Source organism: Zalophus californianus, chromosome 7 (assembly GCF_009762305.2).
Source record: "Zalophus californianus isolate mZalCal1 chromosome 7, mZalCal1.pri.v2, whole genome shotgun sequence".
NCBI classification, from domain to species: domain Eukaryota; kingdom Metazoa; phylum Chordata; class Mammalia; order Carnivora; family Otariidae; genus Zalophus; species Zalophus californianus.
The window spans coordinates 20,810,332-20,834,800 of NC_045601.1; positions in this window are offsets into that span (position 1 = coordinate 20,810,332).

A 24,469-nucleotide genomic window follows, 5' to 3' on the forward strand; every position below is an offset into this window, starting at 1 on the left:
TAAAAACAGAAACTCTGTATATACATCAAAAATAAATACAGAGTTTAGAGATATTAAAGGTCTTTCCTCCCTTTAATTACTATTTTGGAGATGATTCCGAGTCTTCCTGCTTTGCTCCTCAATGGTAGAAAGGTTCTGAAGGATTTACTTTTGTTTAATATTTATATATTCTAAATTTCATGCTCTTTTCCTGAAGGCAATATATATATTCATAGTGAATTATTTAGCATCAATCATGGGTAACCTTGCTGCTGCTCTTCCCATAGGTATGCAATGAAACATGGTTTTGAGAGTCTTAAGAAAACAGTGTATTACTAGCTTTTAGAAAATGTAAGTGAAATGGTTCATTTCCCACCATTAACATTAATGTAATGAGATTTTTATTTCCGGACCGGCCAATACCCACAGTAATAAAAATTTTAGTAATACTCTTTAATTCTCTTTGCCAATTTTCTCAAATATTTTCAAAAGATAATGTATTATGGTTTTCTTCTTGAGAACAATAGAGACAACAATCTATTTTATATCCAAAATAAGGGGGGCCCATCTTCTATAAAATCAATCATATATTATTAATGAATGATGTAACCTAGAATTCCTACTACACATTTTATTCCAGATGCTAAATGCTTCATGAACCATCTTTACCTACACATCATTCTCGTTGCAAAAGCAGATGCAGTTTTTATTAATTGCCATTTTCCACATGGCAAACACGAAGCACAGAGTGATCAATTGTCCTACCCAAGAGATTTAGCTGTAAAGCCAGAGTAAGAACTTAAGACTCTCCATATTTTTATCCAAGAGTTTGTTTTCTAAAGCCTCTTAAAATAAAACCAAACCCGAGAAGCAAAAATAGTCTAAAGACCATGTTTTCTTTCCTGCCTCCAAGAAATCAAGGATCCCTATCACAATCCATGTTGTATCAACTCCTGGTGGTAATTTCAGGTTGCAATTCTTCTATACCTTTTTCGTGGATTTCAGTGAGTTTCATACCAAAGGTATGGGCCAGTGAAAATAAAAATGTATTCAATTTTTTTTTTTTTTCCCACTAGAGTCTAGGGAATGGCCAAGTTTAGGCAGAGAGCCATCATGCCATCGAGTCCTCTCTGTGTGTGCTTACCCTTATCTCCATTCTCCCCTGGACTGGACCCTGCTTCCACCTGGGCTTCCTCAGATGGCACACTGGGGTCCCAGCTGTACTTCAGGTGCCCCGTGGCCCTGCCTCTGCCCTGCTTCTCCAGGCTACAAACCATTGCCGTCTGTCCACGCCTCCCCATTTCTTCTCTGCCTTGGATTCTATTCTAGGAGTTTTAGTGGTATGTTGCATCCAAAATTTCATGGAGTACCTGCTGTTATTATTATTTCTACTATATAGAGAGGAAACTAAAACTTAGGGAGATGAAGCCACAGAAGCCCAAAGCACCAGAATTTGAACCAGATTGGTTTGAGTTCTCAGGTTCCTTTCTTTACCACCAGTCACACACATACACATGGAAGACCTTCACCTGACACTGGTGCACGGAGCTGAAGCACTACTCTGAGAAGCAGCATCGAATGTCCCTCCTGTGGTGCTTCTCTGCCAACCTTCACTTGCCCTGAGGCAGGGCCAGCTTCCTTCTGACCTTTGAGCTATTAGGTCTTCTGGGGCATCAACTGCCAGAGGGCCTGTATTTTCTCTTCTCAGGGTTGTTGGGACCCCAGTGGATGCACATGTGTGTGGGGTGTGGCTAAGTATGTACCTGCCTGACTGCTGTTTTGCCTGTTCATAACAGGATGAAACAGGGTAAGTCCATTTCATAAAACTTTCTCTGAAAGACTTAGAAAGCCTTATACAAAAGGTGTGTCCACGAAAGGCGCTTATAAGACTCTATCTAGGACCTTAAAGTACTGAGTAAATAAAACACCAAAAGTGCCCCCTAGCTTTCACATGATAGGTTACCCCATGCACTGGAAGCTTCTTTAGGGAATAATCCCTAATTGTTGAATATTCTCCAGGTATCATATGCACCATGAGATGCTTTCCTCTGCCATTTGCACACAACGTAGGCGTGCCATCCATCTTTTTACTCTTCCCAGTTTGGCCATTAACCCCCATCAGGTAGCTTTCTCTTCTCCATTCCAGGCAGTTTCAGAGGCAGCCAATTGAGGGCTTGGGGACAGGAATGGTCTGAGAAGTCTGTGCTTTGCATGTATGTGTTCCTTGCATAAATGGTCAACAAATGAAATTAGGAGATTTCACATAAACATCCAGATTTCAAACACTTCATACCATGTCAGGAGACCTGACAGCACTGGGCTGGGGTGAGAAGCAATCATCCCAGAGGGAGAGCATAAGCATTCTGTGTTCTTAACCCTCCCTGCGAAGTTCACATCTCTGAGGCCACATTGCCTGCAACTGTCCCACACTGCTGGTTTTGTTAGAGCGGAGTTAAAAGGCAGCGAGAACAATTCATACGGTCATTTCTCTATCCAAAGTAGGAAAATAAAAGTATGTGTTTCAAGAAAAAATGTGTGAACATATTTTGTTGCTAAAGTGAAGACTACCCCTATAAGTTTTATATAAAGAATGTGATAAAAGAAAAAAAAAACCCTGCAATACTATGAAAAATAGTCTATGGTAAAAAGTAGAAAGCATGGGAAATATGCTTGATTTATTTATTTTTTATTTTTTTAAAGATTTTATTTATTTATTTGACAGAGAGAGACACACCGGGAGAGGGAACACAAGCAGGGGGAGTGGGAGAGGGAGAAGCAGACTCCCTGCTGAGCAAGGAGCCCGACATGGGGCTTGATCCCAGGGCCCTGGGACCATGACCTGAGCCGAAAGCAGACGTTTAACAACTGAGCCACCCAGGCGCCCCAGTATGCTTGATTTAAAAATGAGAAAAACAACAATATCTAAAATACTTTGCTTTTCAAAGTGATGTTGCTGCAATATGCAACAATGCTTTAAGAAGCCTAGTTTGCTATTCAGCTTGAGACTCCTGGTCTAGAATGTTGGACTTAGGCTGCTTGGGAAATTAAGCACTAATTATTTAATTTTATTGCAATAACAATGCCTGCTGTACAAAAGAAACTCTGCTAGGAGCTATATAGTTTGTGATACAGAATTGTATAGGAGGCAGCCCCCGCCCTTAAGGAACTATCTAATGGTTGTCCCTCATAATTTTAACATTTATTGAGTTCCCTTGAAGGTCAAACACTGTGCTGGACTGGTGATATCAAGATGAATAATAGTCTCATCTCATGAGAAGTTATAGTCAAGTTGGAGAAGCACATACCCAAGCAAGCAGGTACAGTGCAGAGTGGTCAGTGGTGGGGAGGAGGTGGGCACAGGGAGAGCCTAATATATCAGACAGTAAGGACGGGGCATGGGGGCATAATGAAGGTAGTGAGAAACAGAAACAGGGAATCTGTTAGAAGGTGATTGATTACCCATGGAGTCTCAGGTGTTTCTTGCATGTAGAGACACAGAGTATCTTTTACTCTATCTTTTCAAGGATGTCTGTATAGCAAGTAGCCTTCGAAGACAGGGATAACTTCCTCCAGAGGCGAAGGGCATTGTCCTTTACACCGAGGGCAACCCACTGAGTAGGCAGGTGCCATCTGAGCCTACACACTTTGCCCCCGTGGCACCTGAGGGCAAAGAGGACTGATGCAAATATGACAATTCTCCCGCTGCCTGCGGTGCCGTGAGCAATAACATCTCCAGTCTCTGACCCGGGAACCTTGCGCTTCTGCCAGCATCCGTGAAACTAGCAGACCAACTTGTTAAACTTGTAAGTAGGATAAAGTCTCAGACTCTTCACAGTTCTTGTAGAGCTTGCTGGCAGAATTTTGTCCTCTACCTTGTTCATCCAAAAGCTTGTTTTGGTGGCATCTCGGTTGGAAGGGGGATGTGTTTGTTAATTAGAGATAAAAAAAAAATAGAATGGGAGAAGTGCCCTGAGAAAATAGAGATTCTCCTCATCACAGCTCACATTTCTGTGCAAGTGAAATGCAGAAAAGATAGACATTAAGGACAATCCTGAATGAAATAGAAGTCAGGGGAGGGGGTTTCATAAAACAGCAACATGTGGCCGAAGATAGCTGTGGAGTGTTGGAGACATTATTATTGCTTCTCACCATCTAGGTCCATCAAGTAAAATATAAACGTCAAACCTCTGACTGTATATTTGTCTATCATCGATCATCATCTCTATCTAGTATAGATAGTTAGTGGGGGTACATTAGCTGTCTCGTTCCCACAGTATTTTCTTATCCCCTCACATCTGCATCTGTCTTCCAGCCAGACTGAACCCCAGCATCTTATCTGTTGTACCCTCTAAATGGTCCTGTACAAGGTCACCTATCAACCGTGCTTACCTCTGGGCTTGGGTGAGCTCTTTTCCTACGTTATGTGGTCATGTCCAGGGCTTCTGAGTCTGTTAGCCTCTTTATGGCAAGATGTGTTAGCATCCTGAAAAAGGTTAAAGAACCCCAAATAAGTTATATTCTGAAGCTGGTTTAGGCTTTCTGTAACTTCTGTAACTCTGCTCTCCCCTCCTTAAAGCCCTAAGCCCTCAAATGTGTCTATTTCTGTCTCAAACTTTTTCTGTTCATAAAAATGTAGTTATTTTGATTGGATTTGCATTTGTTCTTTCTGTCACACAGAAGCCCATCAACATCCCTGAGGTGTGATGCTGGATTCGCAGTCAGATGCATACGGGCTTCTTCCTGTTCCTGGCATTTCATCTGTGCAAGCAAGTCACCAGTCACTAGAATATTAGCATAGTTAGGGCAGTCATACACTTTACAAAAATGGTTTAAAATAAACAAATTAAGATAAAGCAGGAGAAGGTGGTGATAAAGTTAAGGAGGAAAAGCTCACTTTCTGCAAAACAAGGGAAAAGGTAAGACTCTCATCCTAGGGCTTGGCATGGACAAGCACCAGCAGCAGATGATGGCTGTGAAACCTGGGTGTATTTTTCTCAACCTTCCTGTCGCTGCTCATGTATGCCTTGTTCAGTCAACAGTCCATAAAAAGGTTTCTTTTGGTCATTTGTGCTTTTTTGGGGCGAGTCTGTGGGTGTGGTGGTAGAGGTGAGGGACTGTGTTTGTTAAGGACAAGAGACTGGACGGGTACGAGGGTGGAGCATACCGAAAATGGCAAAAGCAAACAAATTCCAAAATGAAGACTTTGTGTGTAACTGGCACAAACAGTGACAGAGAATGGTGGTCTCTGCCCGAGATGCCATGCCGAGCTTGGAAGCCCAAGCCCTGCAGGGTGATGTCAGCTGTCAGTCCTGTGAGAGACACCCTTTTAAATCTCTTTTTTCTCTCTATTTCTGCAAGACTGGGTTTTGTTCTACTCTGGCAGGGCTTTGAAACTCCACTCGACTACAGATCCTTTGCCATTTTTCCCCCTTTCCCTGGTTGCTGCATTAACACCAAGCTCACAGGCTCAAATTCTTTTTGCCTAAAGGAAGGCAGTGCTCGTGCTCTGTAAGATGACAGTTTATCAGCCCAATTGAAACGCAGTCTTTTAGGATTTGTGCTGTTTCTCTCAAACTCCGTACTAATCCTCCTGTTATCATCTCTGTCAGATTTGTTGACTACAGTTTGACACTCAAGGTAGGCATATCTGAAGACAATTCACTCAGCCTACATCTCAGGGTTTATGTCTGCAAAGGCTAAACCTAATAAAGTTTTAAACTGTGAATCACCTTTTATTAAATAAAAACAAAAGCCGTCTGTCACCTTCCATCTCTGTATTTGCCGATTTATATGCACGAACGATTGATAGACCTCATTAGTTTCATAAGCAAGAGAATGCAAATCCAGGAGTCCTGGTGATTTGTTTATTGGTTGGTGCTGCATCCAGGATTGGAGTCATGTACTCAGTGCAGTGTCTACAGGGAAAGATAAGCAGTTGGAAATGTCTTTGCCTCAAAGTTCACCCACAGGCACATGTCTACACATGCTCATTCTGACTCCACTAATCTTGAATTTGTAACAGAAGCGATCTAGATGAAGATTGTAGACATTAGCGCAACAAGCTAGGGAAAACTATGTTCGATTCCTTCTAGAAAGAGCTATTTTGGGAGGAAACACTTTGATGGCTAAAGGTAAAGAATTGGATTCTAAAGTCTGCTCAACCTTAAAATGATGATTTCTAAGTGTTCTGCATTAAACAAAAAGGGAATTTTGTCATGCTTCTTAGAAAGGAGAGAGAGGAAGAAGGGGGGGGGAGAGGGAGATGTTTGCCAGTGACATTATAGATGGCTGTGGTTTGAAGGAAGAGAACTTTCCTATGACCCTCACTGTTTGGTAATTTTAGTCAAACTCAAATTTATGTGGATAGAATTTTGTTAAAAGTGAGGTGTTTAATGTGTGTTTGTCCAGGCTGATCTATAGTAAAGGTTGCTGCTCTCATTGAGCTTATAATCACGGGGGGATAGAGGCAAATAAATTAACAAATATATAAACAAAATAATTTAATAAAATAAGGGTAATAAGGAAAATAAACCAGGTATTGAAAACCAGTTGACTGGGGCTGGCTGGCTGCAGATGATGAGGAAAGGGCTCATAAATGGGATGACATTTAAGCTGACTGCAAAGGCATGATGCCCCTCTTTCTTTGGAAATAATTCATGTTCAAATGTTTCACTAGTTGATTGTAGGGAATACAAAGATGAAAATGATAGTTCTGATCTGCAAGAAACTTAAGGTCTAAGAGGAAGAACAGGATACAACAAAAGTATACGGCATTTAATAAAGTTCTATACACTGTTTTGGAAATAGCTCTTTAACATATATCCTGCTGCAATTAATCTCTGTGAGAACCAAGAGAATGACTGGCTAGCTCCATGTTGAAGAAGTCTTCCTAGACAAGGAAGAGCAAACCAGTCAAGTCTTTTGGTTGCAAACTTCAGAATCTAACTCAGGCTAACTTAATAAAAATGGGGAATTATTGAGTATGTGTAGAAGGGATCTCAAGAGTGGTGGAAAAATGGAAGAACAGTCTTGGCAAACAGGCAGGAAACAAGATGCTGCCTAAAATTATGCAGCCGCAGAAATCTGGCTAACTTGCTAGCTAGCATGTCACCATTTCTTTTTGCCACAACTGCTGCTGTGGGCATTGTCTCCATGATGGAACCCAGTCCTGGCACAGCCATTCGTAGACTGCACCACATCAAACAAATTGTGACTGTCCTATGCTCTTGAATCACTTCTACGAGGTTTAAAGTCCCAGGCAAGTGCATTTAATCTGCTGAAACAACAAGTCATTCCCTTTCCAGGTTCAGGGGGCAGAGTTTGGTTTGGCTTCCATAATGAGAGATAAGGCTCTGCATTTTAATAAGACTCACACAATAGGGATTCCCCGGAAATAGGAAAGACGGTTGGGTTCTGAGCAGGAAAAATAATAAATATGCAATTTACTTCACCATTTTTGGCTGCTTGCCCAACATCCATGTACACCTTTATCCTTATGCTACTATTCCAAAATAAAAAGCTCTTGCCTAAGATAACTAATATTTGTATTACCTAAAATTGTACTTACCTTGCCCCAAGACCAGAATCTCTCCTATCCCCTCCATATAAATTAAATTCTCCTATCTCCAGATTTGTCACAATCCCACTTCAGCAGTGTCCAATGAAGAGCCTATACCACTATTTACCATGGACCAACAGTATTATCATCACCTGGGAACTTGTTAGAAATGCAAATTCTTGAGTCATAACCCACATCTATTGAATTAGCACCTTTGGCCACAGTGATTAGCGATCTGAATTTTAACAAACCCTCCAGTTGATGCTAAGAGCCATTGGTTTCTAGAACTTTCTGTGATGATGGAACTATTCTATATCTGTACCATGCAGTATGGTAGTCACCAACTATGTGTGGCTATTGAGCAAATGCTAGTATGGTGTAGAAGTTCAATTTTAATTTAATTTAATTTTAATTTTAACGGCCACATGTAGCTAGTGATTATCATATTAGGCAGTATAGGGCTATATTGCTGACACACAATAGTAGGAAAAAAGGAGAGAAAAATAAAAGTTGTTAAAATATATAAATTATACATGACAGGACAAGGAAGAAAATAGTGAGAGGAGCTTTAGTTTTGTTTAAGAGGGGCTTTAGCCCTGTAACTAACCTGTGTAGTCTGCTTACAAGAAGGGGTTATGAGTGTAACTTTGTGTTTATAACTCCCACATGATTTATATTGCTTTTGTTTTCAGCCAGCACCTCTATTGCCCAGAGTCCTTTAGGTGGTTTGATGACCTGAAGTTTATTCTGGAGGGATCTTGATCCTTGTTAGACCTACCAGTTTTGTGTAACTGGTTATCTTCCATTAATATTTCCCCCTGGATAGGGTAGTAGAAGGAAGTACCTCAGGAGCTTCCTCAGTCCCATCAATGCATCCTTCTTCCCTCTTGGTGAAATAACAGTACTTGGCCATATTAATAATGTTAATTCATATCCTATCCGACACCATAACTTTATCTTTCATTGTTTTACCAATAGCATGAGCTACTGGGAAGCAGACTGTCTGTGGTGGACTCTGATGCACAGCCCCATCCCCTGATCCCCCTTCTGTTATGTAGGACCTAATACTCCAACTGATAAAAGGGCTGCTGGCAGACAGCTTCAGCTCTCATCCCCTTTTGGGTATTGCCTCAGTTGGATAGAGCCATCTCCCTGAAGTCCACACTCTCCTTTGGGGTGACATGCATCCATTGACTGATAGACTCAGGGGTATAAAGACCTCGTTTTCTTTCTCAATTTAGGATAATTCTAAAGGACCATCCATCTTAGCTACCCACAGGGTACACTGAATTTTCTTGAGATCACAGCACAATTTGAGTTCGCCTTTCACCAAGTCTGCTTCGGCAGCTCTTCCCTTTCACAGGTGTAGAACTCTAGAGCATCCTTGAAAAATCTGTATGCTAATCTCCATCTCAGAATCTACTTCCTGAGGAAATTCACCTGCAAAATTATTTTATTTAAATTCTGAGGAATAACTGTCCCAATATGAGAAGCAAATTCTTTTCTGGGCATTAAACCCAACAGCCCAGAAATCCAGAGTTGCAGGAATGGAAAGCAGACATTTTATGAGTGGATCATTTTTTTCTGAATGCATGTATTCTGACATGAAAGTAACTACCCTGTATATTGTTTGCTGGCTCAGAGAATCTATTACATCCAACGGCTTTGCATAAAAATCTCTCATGGCATTGTCTCTAAGCTAGCTGGAACCATAACTAACCTGTCAATCATCCTTTCTTTTATTTTTCTAAGGCCAGCTGCTTCTGGGTACAAGATAAAACCATTGACTCCCTTTGGGATCATGATAGAAGCAGGGCATTTCTCTCCACCAAATGCATATTAAGAGAAATTCCCTTCAAATAGGAAGGTTTGAATAGACACATCTGAAATGTTGACATATTGCAATGGAGACTTTAAACTGGAGGGCAAGAAATTATGTAGGATGGGGTAAATACACTCTAAATGAGAAAAACAAGATGGACATGCATGTAGTTTAGTAAATACCAGTTTCATGAAATATAAAGTAGTCTGATTTATCACAAAATTGAAGGAAAATATTCATCTTTAAAAATAAATATAAATACTCTCAATAATTAAACACATCCATTTAAATACAAATAAATATTTGATACCTCAGTTAATTATTCTCACATGTTTTCAAATGGGGTCTTGGACATTAAATCTCTAGTGAGCATAATTTTAATTAATTTACAGGCCCTAAGGTAAAAAAATAATTTAATTTGAAATATTAGATAAGTCTGACTTATAATTGAGATGAATCTTTTTGCCATTTAGTCTGACAAGTGAATGTTCTGTACATGTTACGTTCCATGAGATATAAGTGACCATCTGGACCTTGTCCAATGTAGGATGATCAGGGTCATTCAAAATTACTCCAACTGAATTTTTAAAATGTGCATTAGAATGCAAATGTCAACTTATGTCTGGCAGCTTATTAGAATAATTTGAACTATTTGAATAGCTGTGAAACTTCATTCTGAAAACTTTGAAAATTAGCAGTAGTTGGGTAAACCAATCTCCCATACAGACAGAATTTAATCTGTCATGCTTGTTGACTTTTTATAGACCAAAAATATCCTTAATTTTTTTTTACATGTGAATTTCATATCCTCATATGTATACACACATACATTCATAAAAGTAGGATCAGGGAAGTCTTTATTACGAAGTAAGATTTCTTCACCTGGAGAACACTATATTAAATACCAGTGTATGGAGGTAAGAGAGAGCATCATGTATTATAAAACTGTGAGATTTAGTGTGGCTGGATAATGGCATATATATTAAAATGGCAAGAAATAGGGTTAAAAATGAATGGGGTTCAGGTCACAAGAGGCATTGTATGTCGTGCCAACATGTTTGACTAGTATTCTACACTTCAGCACCACAACCTCAGACCTTATCTCCAAGCTGCCTCCAAAACTACATCTTCGGGATGCCTGGGTGGCTCAGTCATTAAGTGTCTGCCTTCGGCTCAGGTCATGATCCCCGGGTCCTGGGATCGAGCCCTGCATCGGGCTCCCTGCTCAGCAGGGAACCTGCTTCTCCCTCTCCTACTCCCCCTGTTTGTGTTCCTGCTCTTGCTATCTCTCTCTCTGTCAAATAAATAAAATCTTTAAAAACAAAAACAAAAACCAAAAAACAAAAAACAAAACTACATCTTCAGTCATTATTCCTCTCATTCTTCTAGGGCCAACTGCTTCTGGGGACACTTTTAATACCTATATTTAGCTAAAATAACTAAATATTTCAAAGGGTGTAAGTAATAAGAAAGTTTAAAAAATTAATTTTGTACTGAATTATAACATTCACACACTAAAGTATGCAATTCATAAAATACACATTGCAGGTTGTGAAATGATAGAAAATATATGTATTGTTCTCTGCCCCTGGTCCCTGGCACAGAGCTCTTAAAAACAATGTAATTGTCTAAGTGATAAGAGCACTAGGAAAGCAATAGGAACATCTTGTGTTTTAATACTTGGTCTTTGATTCTGGTTCCAGACACGAGAACTCCTGAATCCCTTGGAATTTCCTGAGTGATAGGAGTGACTTTGTTCTAATGAGGCAACTTCTGGTGGGCTATTGAGAGACCAAGCCACAATTAGAAACTTGGAACTTTCGGCCTTACCCCCATCCTCCAGGAAGGGAAGAGGGGTTGGAGATTAAGTTCATAATCCAACACGCCTATGTGTTGAAGCTTCCATAAGAATCCCCAGAATATGAGACTTAGAGAGCTTCCTGGTTGGTGAACACATGTCCATGCTGGGAGGGCAGTGCACTCCAAGTCCACAGGGATAGATGTCCCTGTATTCAGGACACTTCCAGACTTCACTCTATGTATCTTTTCATCTGGTTGTCGATTTGTATGCTTTATCATATTCTTTATTATGTAATAGACGGTAAACTTATTACCTTAATACTGTGAGCTCTTGATGATTGGATTAAATGGCTGAATTAAAGAGAAGGTCATGTGAATCTCTGATTTGTAGTCAAGTCAAACATATATAAGTCAAACAAATATACCAAGTTATAGGTAACTTGGGGGCCCACCACTTGTGGGTGGTGTCCAAAGTGGGGGACAGTCTTGTGGCACTGAGCCTTTAACCTGTGGGGTCTGCTGCTAACACCAGCTAGTTAGCATTAGAATTGCTTGGTGTGGAAAACCTAACATGTGGGTCAGAGATGTTGTGAATAGGGTAGTAGTGTAAGAGTGAAGAAGAACACGGTGCATTTTTTTCCCTATAGACAGTTTGATGAATTATCACAAACAGAACATACCATGTAACCATTACTCAGATCAAGAAATAGAACAATAGAACTTTAAAACATCTCAGGAGTCTTCCTTATGCCTCCCTAAAGGTAACCATCCACCCAATCAATTTCTAACAGCATAGGCTTATTTTGCATGTTTTAAACTTTATATAAATGGAGTCATACAATGTGTATTCTTTTCTGTCTGATTTCTTTTGCTCAGTAGTGTGGGGGCGGGGAAGAGGGAGAGAGAGATTCATTAATACTGTTGTGTATGGAAGTATTTTGTCCATTTTCACTGCTGAACAGTATCAATTTTGTGAATTCACACAATAATTTATTTATTCATTCTACTCTGGATAAACACATCTAAGTTGCTCTCCTTTTACAGTGACAATGACAAGTGTTGTTATTAACATTTTTGCACACTTTTGTTGCATATTGGTACATATGTCTTTTTATATACACCTGAGTCAAACTGCTAGTTCATTGTGTAAGTATGCTTATCTTTAGTAAAATTCAGCCAGTTTTCCAAAGTGATTTATATCCGCTTACAATTCTACAACAGTGTATATCCATTCTAGTTGCCCTACATCCTTGCCAACACTTGATACTATTAGATTTTTGAAATTTTAACCATTTCACCAAATGTTCTGTTCAATCCCACAGTAAGCTTCTACTTTGTGCTGGAATTTGGCCAGTCTCTCCTAATATGCAAACATGAATTAGATTCACCATACTCCAAGACCTTCTTGCCTTTCATTTGAAATAATTCCATAACTTAATTATTCCTTTTCCTCAAAGTCAACAATGCTATACAAAAAATTATCTGAGAAAGACAATTCCGGGGCTCTTTAAAATCCCAGGAAGTTACTTCGGAATACTAGATCCATAAACAGTTGAGAAATTTATTCCAAAATTTTGGTGTAATTAACTTAATTACCCTGAGAAAAAGCCTAGAGGCAGTTCACATATTAACAAGACTCTCATTAGCAATATGCTTATAAACTTCTGTAACCATAATAAGACATTAAACTTTTCACCTAGAGCAATTAGTAAGGAATTTCACCATAAATAAAATTTTTAAAAATAAGATTATTGCTTGAGTAAGCATTTCAGGTTGGATGCTTATTGAAAGTTATATTGGAGTGCAATTATAAAGTAATTATAATGGGATATCTTCTAGGAGATAAAACAGAGTTCTAAGTAAAGACATTTCAAGCCGTTTGTCAAAATGAATAACATACTAAATAAGAAAGGGAAAAAGTGAGCAATATTTTATAAGGTAGACCTTTTATACCCAACTTTGGGAGTGAGGTATTTTTCATTCTCAGGACTTAGTAAATATAACATCAGAAACACCAAAGAACCACCTTCTGGGGGCAAAGACAAAGAAAGATGAGAAGAAAGCAAGCAAATTTCTAGGTAGCCAAAGAGTCATTGGAATGCCTCCAGCCTACCCCACTGGCCCATAGGGTACCAGCTCAGAAGTCAGTGGATGGGACAGCAATCTTTTCTGTGTCCCGGGTCATATGCTGCTTCTCCTTGGTGAAATTCCAGAATACCTAGTAAGGGGCACTTTTGTATCTATGATTGAGGAGAGCATAGCCAGAAGTGGAATCCTTCAGAAGTAGACTTCCCATATTGCTGAATGTGTGCATTATGTTCATTCATATAGCAAGCTTTGATTGAGGGTGCACATGCTGTGCAAGTTGATGACTACATCACGGAGAAAAGACTGACACAAGCTGGGTGCCTAATATGTCATTAGTGAGCCCTGGCCACTGTCTCCCTCCCAACTTGCCCAGTCAACTCCAGGAAAGCCACTATTTCCCCAGAAATGCTGTCCTAACTGGTTATCCATAAGGTTGGAAATTCTACACATATTAATGCTCTCCTTTATGGAAAACATTTTCTGTCCATGGTACTTTCAGAGTCTCAAAATAAGCCTGGAAGAGTACCTGTTTTGTCTTATAACAAAAGAGATTGGAACTGTGTGTGTGCTTAAGGGAAGGAGGAATAAGAGAAATACATTCTTTTTTTTTTTTTAAGATTTATTTATTTATTGGGGGGGTGGGGCTTGGGGAGGGGCAGAGGGAGAGGGAGAATCTAAAGCAGACTCCCGGCTGAGCTGGAGCCCAAACCTGGGGCTTGATCTCATGACCCTGAGATCATGACCCTGAGATCATGACCTGAGCTGAAACCAAGAGTCAGAGGCTTAACCAACTGAGCCACCCAGGTGTCCTGAGAAATACATTCTTAAGGGTGGAGAAAATATCATGGAAAGGAAATATTTCGGAGATGTCTAAAGAAAAGGTTGATCTCCTTGATGATGTTGCCTGTGATTGACATCGCATAATTATCTCATGAGTGTAGATCCCTTGCTGATGAAAAGTGAAAAAAAAAAAAGAGTAGAAAAGGACAAAGTGGATTAAATCTACCCCAGGCACATGGATTCTCATTAGGCTTTAAATAGTTTCTTTAGTACCTGGGGCTCATGGGCTAGTGGTTATTTTCATGACTGCTATATGTCAATAATTCCCTTCCTCCTCCCTGGATTTTGCTTTGGTTTTCAGACAATATTCTCAGGAATCTGAAAAGGATACTGAAATATACTGGGATAATATGCTTATTACATCTGTTGTTATAATTTGATTACCCTAATTATTCTCACAGAGAGCACAGTATTAACAATCAAAATAACAGAAAAGGAAAGTAAGAAAAAAATCACTATTTACAAATATACGCTGTTCCCAAAGAATGTGTTTCAAGTGGGTGTGAATATATAGCTACTCACATGCCAGACTTGCTCCATAAGATGTGTTGTGTAGGGTAAATTAAGAAAATGACATCTTTAATTAGATAAGCCCTTGTGAAAATATTCCCTGACCTTAGAGTTTTCATTGCTAAGTTTTTGCTAGTAACATTTTCATTGATGTGCTTATATGACTTAACCAGGTCAAATTTGATGATATTCACATCCTTAACGGTTTAGAATGATTGCTCTGTCATTGGGTCTTAAGTTATTATTAGACAATGATAGAAAATGCAGAGAAGACTTGATGTAATCATAAATTTTCCATGTCCCTCTCCTCTCTGTTGGGATATAGAACTGAAAACCATTTTCCTTGCATAATTTAATTAACCTGTCACTTTATTTTGGAGACTTGCTAATTCATGATCCAAAAGGACTGATTAATGGAACATTATGAGGACAAAAGCTAGATGCTGAACAGAATTAAGAAGCATAAGTATAATGTAAGAATAGAATTATTTTTGAATTAACATCAATTATAAAATGAGTTCAAAAGATTATTTACTGCTTAAGCTGGAAAGTCTGCACTTTATTGACCTGATTTTTTTTATGTGACTAGAGTTTCCTATTATTTCTTACTGAGGATTTAAAAAGAATATTGAAGGATAGTAATAGTGACTTTTAATAGTGCTGGTTATTAAACATATCATGCTAGTTTCTATTGATATATACCATTTCTATTCACAGAAAAACTTGCTAGGTAAAAATTATTCTTGATGATTATCAGACCAAGCTTGGGGAGTGCTATTATTCCAACTTAGCTCACAAAACTTATTGTGATGTCAAAAGAAAAATTAGAGTGTATGAAAAATGGGAAAATCGCCACATTTGAATTCGGAAGACTCTATTCCTCAAAAATTTTTAAGTATTAAGAATCAATCAAAAGAAACATATTGTTTCCTGAGCAATATATAAGATATTCTCTTCTAGAAGATCAGGAAGCTATCTTGGAAAATATAAGAACACGTATCCTTTAATGGTGGGGAGCATTTATAAATAAAGGGAGGAGACTGAATGATACCAGACCAGTTAGCTAGAAGGGAACAAAGATACCACTCTGAATGTTAGTCCTTTCCTTGTTAGGGGCTTAGGGCGGGGCTTTGTAGAGTGGAAGCCTAGCACAGGCACAGTGGGTAAGGGAGGGTTTTAACTGAAGGGTGGGATTTGGGCGGGGTCCTTTGGCATCTCAGGAAAGTTCCAGTTATTCTTCTGTATTCTTGCCAGAGGTCATTATGAGTGGAGCCAGGGAGTGAGCTATAGGTAGGTGGTCTACATAGTATGTGAGGGGGATTATTGGGGTAGATAGCCTCTATTTACAGGCAGCAGTTCTTACCCTTAGACCTAGGTAACGGGGACCCCCACCCTCACCTCCACCTCACCCCCACATTATAGAGGGCCCCTCTTGAACCTCTTCTGGCTGTGCCTCACCACCTGGAGTTGGAGTTCCTGGGACTAAGGCAACATGGCCACTTGGAGCGTAACCTCTCCTAATCATGTGCTGGTACCTGGGGTCTCAGAATTCCCTGCCCAATGGCCCTGAGCCTGCTTCCGGGGCTCTATGAGACTCTTTCAGGGTCTGATTCCCCTGAGGATAGGCCACATCACACATGTGATCACTTTTATATTTAAGAGATAATCAAAGGGAAGCTGTGGGCAGGCATGTAGACAGAGTCTGGCCATGCATGAATGTGGGGCACCTCCTGATATAGGACAAAGCCAAAGATGGCAAAAGAGGTGACTCAGCTAGGGATTAAGTGCTGGGGCATGCTTTCTCCTCACCCTTTGTTCCAGCACAGAATTCCAAGGAGCCCAAGAATTCTAATTAAGATCCTGTCTTTCCAGAGCATTATGAAAGTATATTTGTCAAAGTAGGAGAATAGAACATATTTTATTTAACAGATTGTGAGCTTGACTTATAATATTTAAACATTCAGACAACAGCAGGTGGGTTTCCATTTGTACTCCTGGTCCAGGCAGGCCCTGCTGCTGTCCGGGCCCTGTGGATGTTGGGTATACCAAATATTCTAGATAAAACTATTTAAGCTTATGTTTCCTAAGATCATAGACTCTTTCATCCTTAGCACCTATCACAATGCCTGATATGTCTAGTAAGTAATCAATACATATTTGTGGAACAAAGGACTAAATTGGAGCTGTTCTTGTAAGCTGAGTCATGAAAATTGACATCTCTGGAGCAGACAGTCCTAGTGTGGGAGGAGGTAAGAGCCAATATTTTCTACGACAACAGAGAGTATATTACTTGTGATAAATCACTTAGCAATATTTCTGTCACTTAGTAGATCCACAGTAAATGTTACCTACCATTACTGTATATATAATTATGTATATGTAATTATACAGTCTATAAATCATGAATTCCAGAGATTTCATCAGTTGAGACTCAGTAAGTGTAGTTTGTGTAGGTGCTTTAAAATATGTGATCAATTTTTTCACATCATAAAAGTTTCTACGAAATGGTTTCTTGCCACCTGAATAATTTAGCATCTACCCTAATTGGTAGGTTCCAACACTAGTCAAACTATTTACTTGATTAACTCTACAGCTATGACATCCTCGGAGTAGATATAAATTTTATTTCAAACTATCTTTTAAGTGGGAGAATTTTGTTGCCCTCAAATAGTAATCTGCCTGTTCAAAATTTTCATATTTGATGTTTTTCGCAGGATTCTTGGTCCATACCCAGCCTAGGATTTCAAAAACGCCCATGTAGGATCTCAGGCATACTGCATGCTGGAGCCAGCGAAGGGTTTAAGTTACAAGAGGAAATACTATATATATTTGATAAGTGACTGAGGGAATGGATCTCATTTCTTAAGAGAATCTGTCTGAAGGATATAGCATCTAACCATTAGTTTGTCCAAGTTTATTCCTATATGTAGTTTGCCTGAGTTTATCCTTAGTTTATCCCAGGAAGTGGCTGAGCTATAATTAATGTCAGGCCTCTACAAAAAACAAACAAAAGACTGAGTTCAATTCATATATATTCTACCTTTTAAAAACTTCAATACCATATTTGCCTCTTTGAACAGTGTTTCTCTAATAAAACAAGGATTACAATGGCTCTTCTAAGTTTAATTACAGATAAACCTTTGCCTTTCCGGAAAAATTTGTATGGCAGTGGTGAGGGAGAGTAGTTTATTGGAGTATTTGACTATGTAACATGAAGTGAATCTTTGTTTTTAGTAGCTGACATAATCCATTCCAAAATCCACTTCCAAAGAATAGTGATTAGCTCATTGTAGGAGACAAGTAAAACCTACTAATGTGTTTTTCTTATACGGGAGGCTCTCTTTCATTTTTATTTTTAATTCTCTCTCCTTTCTTTTTTTGTTTTTGACTTTAGTTTCAATTGTATATACCACTCAAAATCCTTTTGGGAATAAGCAGTTATAAATACTATACATTCTGTAGTATAAACGCACAGGAATCAGGGTTGCACATTTTCAGTACCTGTCTCAATGCCTGCATCCAGTATACTTGTAATATAGATGTAGACAATATATGAATGAGAGTAGGCAGAACCTTTGAATATTTCAGAGATCCAAAATTCTAATAACAGGTTTCAAAATTCACATGAAGCTATAATTTTTCAGGACGAAATTTTATCTTGGGCAAGAGACACCAAATTTTAGTCTTCTAAACTCATGCCATCTAATAGCATTACTGACAAATCAACCCGGTGAGTGGCAGAGCCTATTGCTTGAGTACAAGCAAGGGGATTGCCAATTTTCTGAAAAATAATTTGTTTTATACCCCTCTCTCTTACCAAAGAGACATATAGATACTTAAGAGAACTCAGTTTTCGTTTATCCCAATAACAATTTAAGCTATGTGGGGAAAAAGCACATTTGTCTTCATCTTTCCAGAAGTTGTTCCCCAGAATTTCTAGAAAAAACACCCATTTTCTCCATATATGTTTGCCTGTTGTTCACACAGATGAGCTGCATGTTGCCTCACTGAATGTGAGTTTGGCATCAGTAGACTTGGAAGAGCTGATCGTGGGCAATTGTACCATGATCGACAAGGGCAATAAACCAACGTGTTGTCCGCTAGTTATTGTAGTACCATGAGGCTATGATAATATACCAGTGGTCCTTCCAGAATTATGAATGTATGTGTCCAGAAGAAGCAATTGTAGCAACACACATATAGTGTACACACACAATGCTGTATTTAAAGCTATATATGTCTATATGTATGTATGATGTATATGTTTAATATTGTATATGTATGTTTAATGCCACATTTATAGCTATATATGTATATATGTATAGTATATATGTATATATGTATAGTATATATGTATATGTATAGTATATATATGTATAGTGTAATACTGTAGGTGTGTGTTTAATACCGTATTTATAGCTATATATGTATATATGTATAGTATATATGTATATATGTATAGTATATATGTATATGTATAGTATATATATGTATAGTGTAATACTGTAGGTGTGTGTTTAATACCGTATTTATAGCTATATATGTATATATGTATAGTATATATGTATATATGTATAGTATAATGTATAGTATATATGTATATGTATAGTATATATGTATAGTATAATACTGTATATGTATGCTTAATACCGTACTTATAGCTATATATGTATATATGTATGTATGATGTATAGTATAATACTGTATATGTATGTTTAATACTGTATTTATAGCTTTCACGTTATCTCATTTGATCCTCACAATATCTCTGTGAGTTAGAGAAAATTATTATTAGTATACTCATTTCAGAATTGAGAAAACTGATGCTCAGAAAGACAGAAATGCTGGTTCAAGCTGACATTGCTCACACTGTCACTAAGACAGAAATGTGGCTCTGGGCCATGCTGTGTCTCTGGCTCTGTCCTACAGGACACAATTAAAATAAAAATTAGCCATGGGGAGGAAGGAGAGAGTGGGGCTTAGTTTGCTAAAAGGGGATGTTTTTCTGAAGATTCTGAAAGGATAAAAAAGGAAAGCCAATTTAAAGTCCTTGGGAATAGATAGTAATAAATAAATAAAATCCTTAGTATAAATAGTAGCCAAGGCTTTCTGCAATCACATCGTGTTGGAATTTGAAAACTTACTTCAAAATGGATTCAATACATGTACTATATTGAGCCAGCATTGCAGGAGATTAAATGAGTATTTCCATCTTCAAAAAGTGACTCCATTTCAATTTAAGTAAAATTATTATTTTCTTTTCTCAAAGATGTGATGTTCTCATTTTAAGTAACAAATGGCTAAGCTAAGTCTATTTACTACATGTCAGGTACTCTTCTAAGTAATGTTATATATTTTAACTCATTGAATCTTCATAGTAGCCCCAGGAATTTATTCCAATAACTATGCCTATCCTACAGATGAAGAAATTGAGACATAAATTGGTTAATAAACTTTCTGAGGTCACACAGCTTATAACTAGCAGAGATAGAGTTTGAATCTGTACCACAACTTTTACTTCTAACACCAGGTTCCTAGTGTCTTAAATAAACAGCAGACCTGCATTTCTCTGGTAGAACATCATAAGCAATAACATTTCTTAGTGAAGAGCTTTCTCTCACAAAAATTACTGCCAAGTATAAAATACAACATTTTATTCTGCATGCTTCCTACTCCACAATAAGAAATGTAATAGTTGTAGTCATTGTGATTTCAGGATCAAATAAAGTAGAGCAACACCAAAGATCTATTCTCACTTGGACTTCTGGGCACTGCAGATGTTAGTGCTTGTTGTGCTTTCATGTATTTTTTAATGGAAATCTTTAGGAGGAGAAAAACAATGATGAGAACATAGTGACCACCTGGGGATCAGGTGAAGTGTGCCATGGTTTGCTAAATCCTTTGAAAATAGAAATTAAATTACTTACATAGAAACTCACCACTCTCATCTTGAGACTGTCCCTTAGAATTGTTCCTTGGGAAAACACACACAGAAGCAGTATGATCTTAATTGTAAAAATAAAAGGTCTAAAAAGAAATATACCAATATAAAATAGTAGTTACCTCTACATGATAGACTGATAATGGATTTTTTAATATTCATGTTGCTTAAAAATTTCCTAGAGTAAATGTAGGTTGCTTTAAAAATGATATAGAAAGTAATGTATATTGCTTTAAAATTATAGGAATTACATAGGAAAATTAATTATTAAGATAATTGCTAAAAAATAGATCATAAATGTTCTTTTTATAAAAAAGAAATGGCAATTATGTGATGTGATGCTGGTATTAGCTAATGCTATGGTGGTAATCATTTTGCAATATGTAATTATATTGAATCAACATGTTGTATACTTTAAACTTACACAATGATGTGTGTCAGTTATATCTCCATGATGCTGGAAAAAAGTAAACAAATAAAAATTAATCATTTTGCTTGTCACAAAGTGAATAGTCTTAAAACAGGTTTACCTTAAATTACAATATTATGATTTGAGTTTGATTACTAATCAGTGACTTATACACAAAAAATTGACTATTATAAACTTCTATAACAGGGATCAGCAAATGTTTTCTGCAAAGGGCCAGATAATAAATATGTTTGGTGTTGCAAACCAAAAGATCTCCATCACAATTACTCAACTCAGACATTATAGCATGAAAGTAGCCATTGTCTATATGGAAGCCAATGAACATGGCTGTGTTCCCATAAAGCTTTATTTACAAAACAGTTAGTAGGCTAGATTTGGCCTGCAGATTTTAGTTTGTTGGTGGCCTGTATAAAATATTATGTTCCAAGTTATAGAGTTAAGGAATATTAAAGGTAAAAGAAAGTAAAAGATTATCTAAGACAAACTCCCTCAATTTATAGATGTTTCCTGAAGAGACAGAAGCAATATTGGAGAGTGGTAATAAATAAGAACCTAAGTTTCAAGGAGACCATGGTTTGAGTTCCAAATTACTGAACCTCTCTAAGCTTTAATTTCCTCATTGGTAAAGTGGAGATATTAATAACTCTTCATAGAGTTATTATATATTAGGTAAAAATTTAAGTTAATAGCTTAGTTCAAAATCTGGCATATAGAAAGTACTCCTTAATTGTTAGCTAGTATTCATATCTGTGGTCACATGTTGATGGTGGCCAAGTCAAGCTTCTACTTCAGTGTTGCTGGAGCCTCCAGACGGCGCTTTAACTGTAACTACTAATTTCAGCCCTGGGAAAAGTTGTGAATAAGACAGAAGAAGTCCCTGCTCTCACTGCTCTGACTTCATACCAAGTAGGAGGGTGATAGAATATAACCATATAAATCAATGAATAAATAATTTCAGATAGGAAAAAGTGCTCAGAATAAAATGAAATAATGCAATGAAATATACAGTTACCGGGTAAGGTACAGATAGAGTGGGGCTTACTCTAGATCTGTGCTGACCAATAAGGTAGCCACTGGCTGTATGCTAGCTATTAGAATATAAAGTGATTAAAATTAAATGTGAAAAAGATCAATTCTTCAGTTGTCCCACATATTTCAAGATTTCAAGTGCTGTGGTCACACATAGCTAGTGCTATTATACTGGATAGCACAGAACACTTCCATTGTAACAGGAAGTTCTATTAGTTTCAGATGGAGATATGGCTGATCGAAAGATAAGAAGGAAGGGAGGACAGGCAGAAAGTAAAAGACAGGAAGGAAGGAAGGAAGGAAGGAAGGAAGGAAAGAAGGAAGGAAACGGGCAGATAGAGACATGGAAGTGATATAGAGACAAAGATAAGGATAGATATACATTGCCTCTCTGAGGAGGTGATAATGGATCTGAATAATGAGAAGACACTAACATGAAGATCTCAAGGCAGAGTGTTCCAGGGAGAAGGAAAAACAAGTACGAAGGCCAATACTGGACCAGGCTTAGTGTGCTGGAAGGATAGCCATAGTGAGGGAGAGGAAGAGTTGCGGAGATAGGGAGCAGGTCCTATAAGTTCTTATACAGGGTTTGGGGTCACTGGGGATATTGTAAGTAAGGGAGATACTGAAGTGATTTACATATTTAGAGAGCAGTTTGGTACCTATGTGCAGAACGGACTGTTAGGTGGCACAATGGAAGTATGGGATCTTCTAGGAGAACACTGTAGGTAGGAGATAATGATGGCTCGGAATTGGAGGTGGAAATGATGAGAAAACATTTAGATTATATTTTGAAGGTATGGCTGACTAGATATACTGTTGAATTGGATGAGTAGAGGGAGAAAATTGGAATATGAAGGATTATTTATAGCCCATTTTTTGAAAATGGAAGTGATAATTATGAATAGAAGTTAGAACAGAGTTGGGGCAGAAAATCAGGAGTCCTCCCCTAGAGCAGTAAGTTAATTGCTTATTAGACATCTGTATTAGTTTCCTGTGGCTGCAGTTAACAAAGTATCATAAACAGGGTGGCTTAAAAAATTTATTCTCATAGTTCTGGAGGCTAAAAATCCAAAATCCATTTCAGTGGTTGAATTCCAGGTGTCAGCAGGCCCACATGTGCTTCGGAGGCTCCAATCCATTTTTTGCCACTTCCAGCTTCTATTGGCATTACGTGCATGGCTCCATGATCACATTGCCTTCTCTTCTTCTGTGTGTCTTCTCTTCTGCCTACGTGTAATTTGTTCCTGTCTCCTTCTTATAAGGACGCAGATAACTGCATTTAAGTTCCACCCAGATAATTCAGGGTAATTTCCCCAACTCAAGATACTTAGCTTAGTGACATCAGCAAAGACTTTTTTTTTCTTTCCAAATAAGGTCACAATCATAGGTTCCAGGGATTAAAATGTGGATATCTTTGGGGGTGGGGGACATTTTTCAGCCTACTATAACATCTGAGAGGAATATTGAGCTGAATACATGCACCTAAACCTGAAAACGTTTTAGGAACTAAAGATATGGCTTGAGGAGTTGTCAGTACCTAGATGCTTGTGAAGCTACAGGACAGGTGTGATCATTTAGGATGGAAGCGGACAGCTGAGGATGGGCCCTTGGGAGATTCCTGAACTTGGAAGTCTGAAAGAGGAGGCCGTTCCTGAAAAAAGAAAGGGATGGGGAGAGAAACAGGAAGATGTGGTGCCTCTGAATCTAAAGTAGAAAAATATTTTAAGGGGTAACTCACCCAATGCATCAAATGCAGAGAAGAGGTCAGTTAAGATGGGACAGAGAATCAACCATGGCTTTTGGTAAAGAGGAGTCAGTGAGTGAGGAACATAAAATTCCAAGTAACATTGGTGAAGAGGAAATGGGAGTTCTATTCCTGGCAGTATGGTGTTCTCAATAATCTGACAACCTCACAGTTTAAAAAAAGAACTTGAAATGTTTGATAAAATATAGCAAACATCCTCTCAACTATATGGCAGAACTCACAAAGAAAAAAAATCTAGAAATCCTCAGAGTTCCAAAGCAAAGAGGGAGCTGAAAGCAGAGGGTGAGCCATTACAGAAGTTCTGCTGGTTTGGAAGTATTTGTCCATCTGAAATGCGGTCTTGAATGGCTACAAGGTTTTGGTACTGGTATTTGGTACATACCTAAACCTGCCCTGAAACGTGATTTATGACAATGTTTATTTTCCAGAAAGAACGATGACAACAAAATTTGTCAAACTTGGCCAGGATCTGGATTAAAAAAAATCTCCTGGACAATTTTAACAACAGTCCTATTCACGAGGGTTGGGTTTTGAATTTATAATATTGTCCAAGGCAGTAAATGCCAAGCCAAGAAATTAATAAAAGTGGCCCTAGTTCACAACAACCCAGGATGGTGAAACAGGACTAAGAAAATCTCCTCTGGACAATAATGGTGTGCCCTCAACCCAGACAGCATAGAATTTCTAACCCTAAATGGAAGACT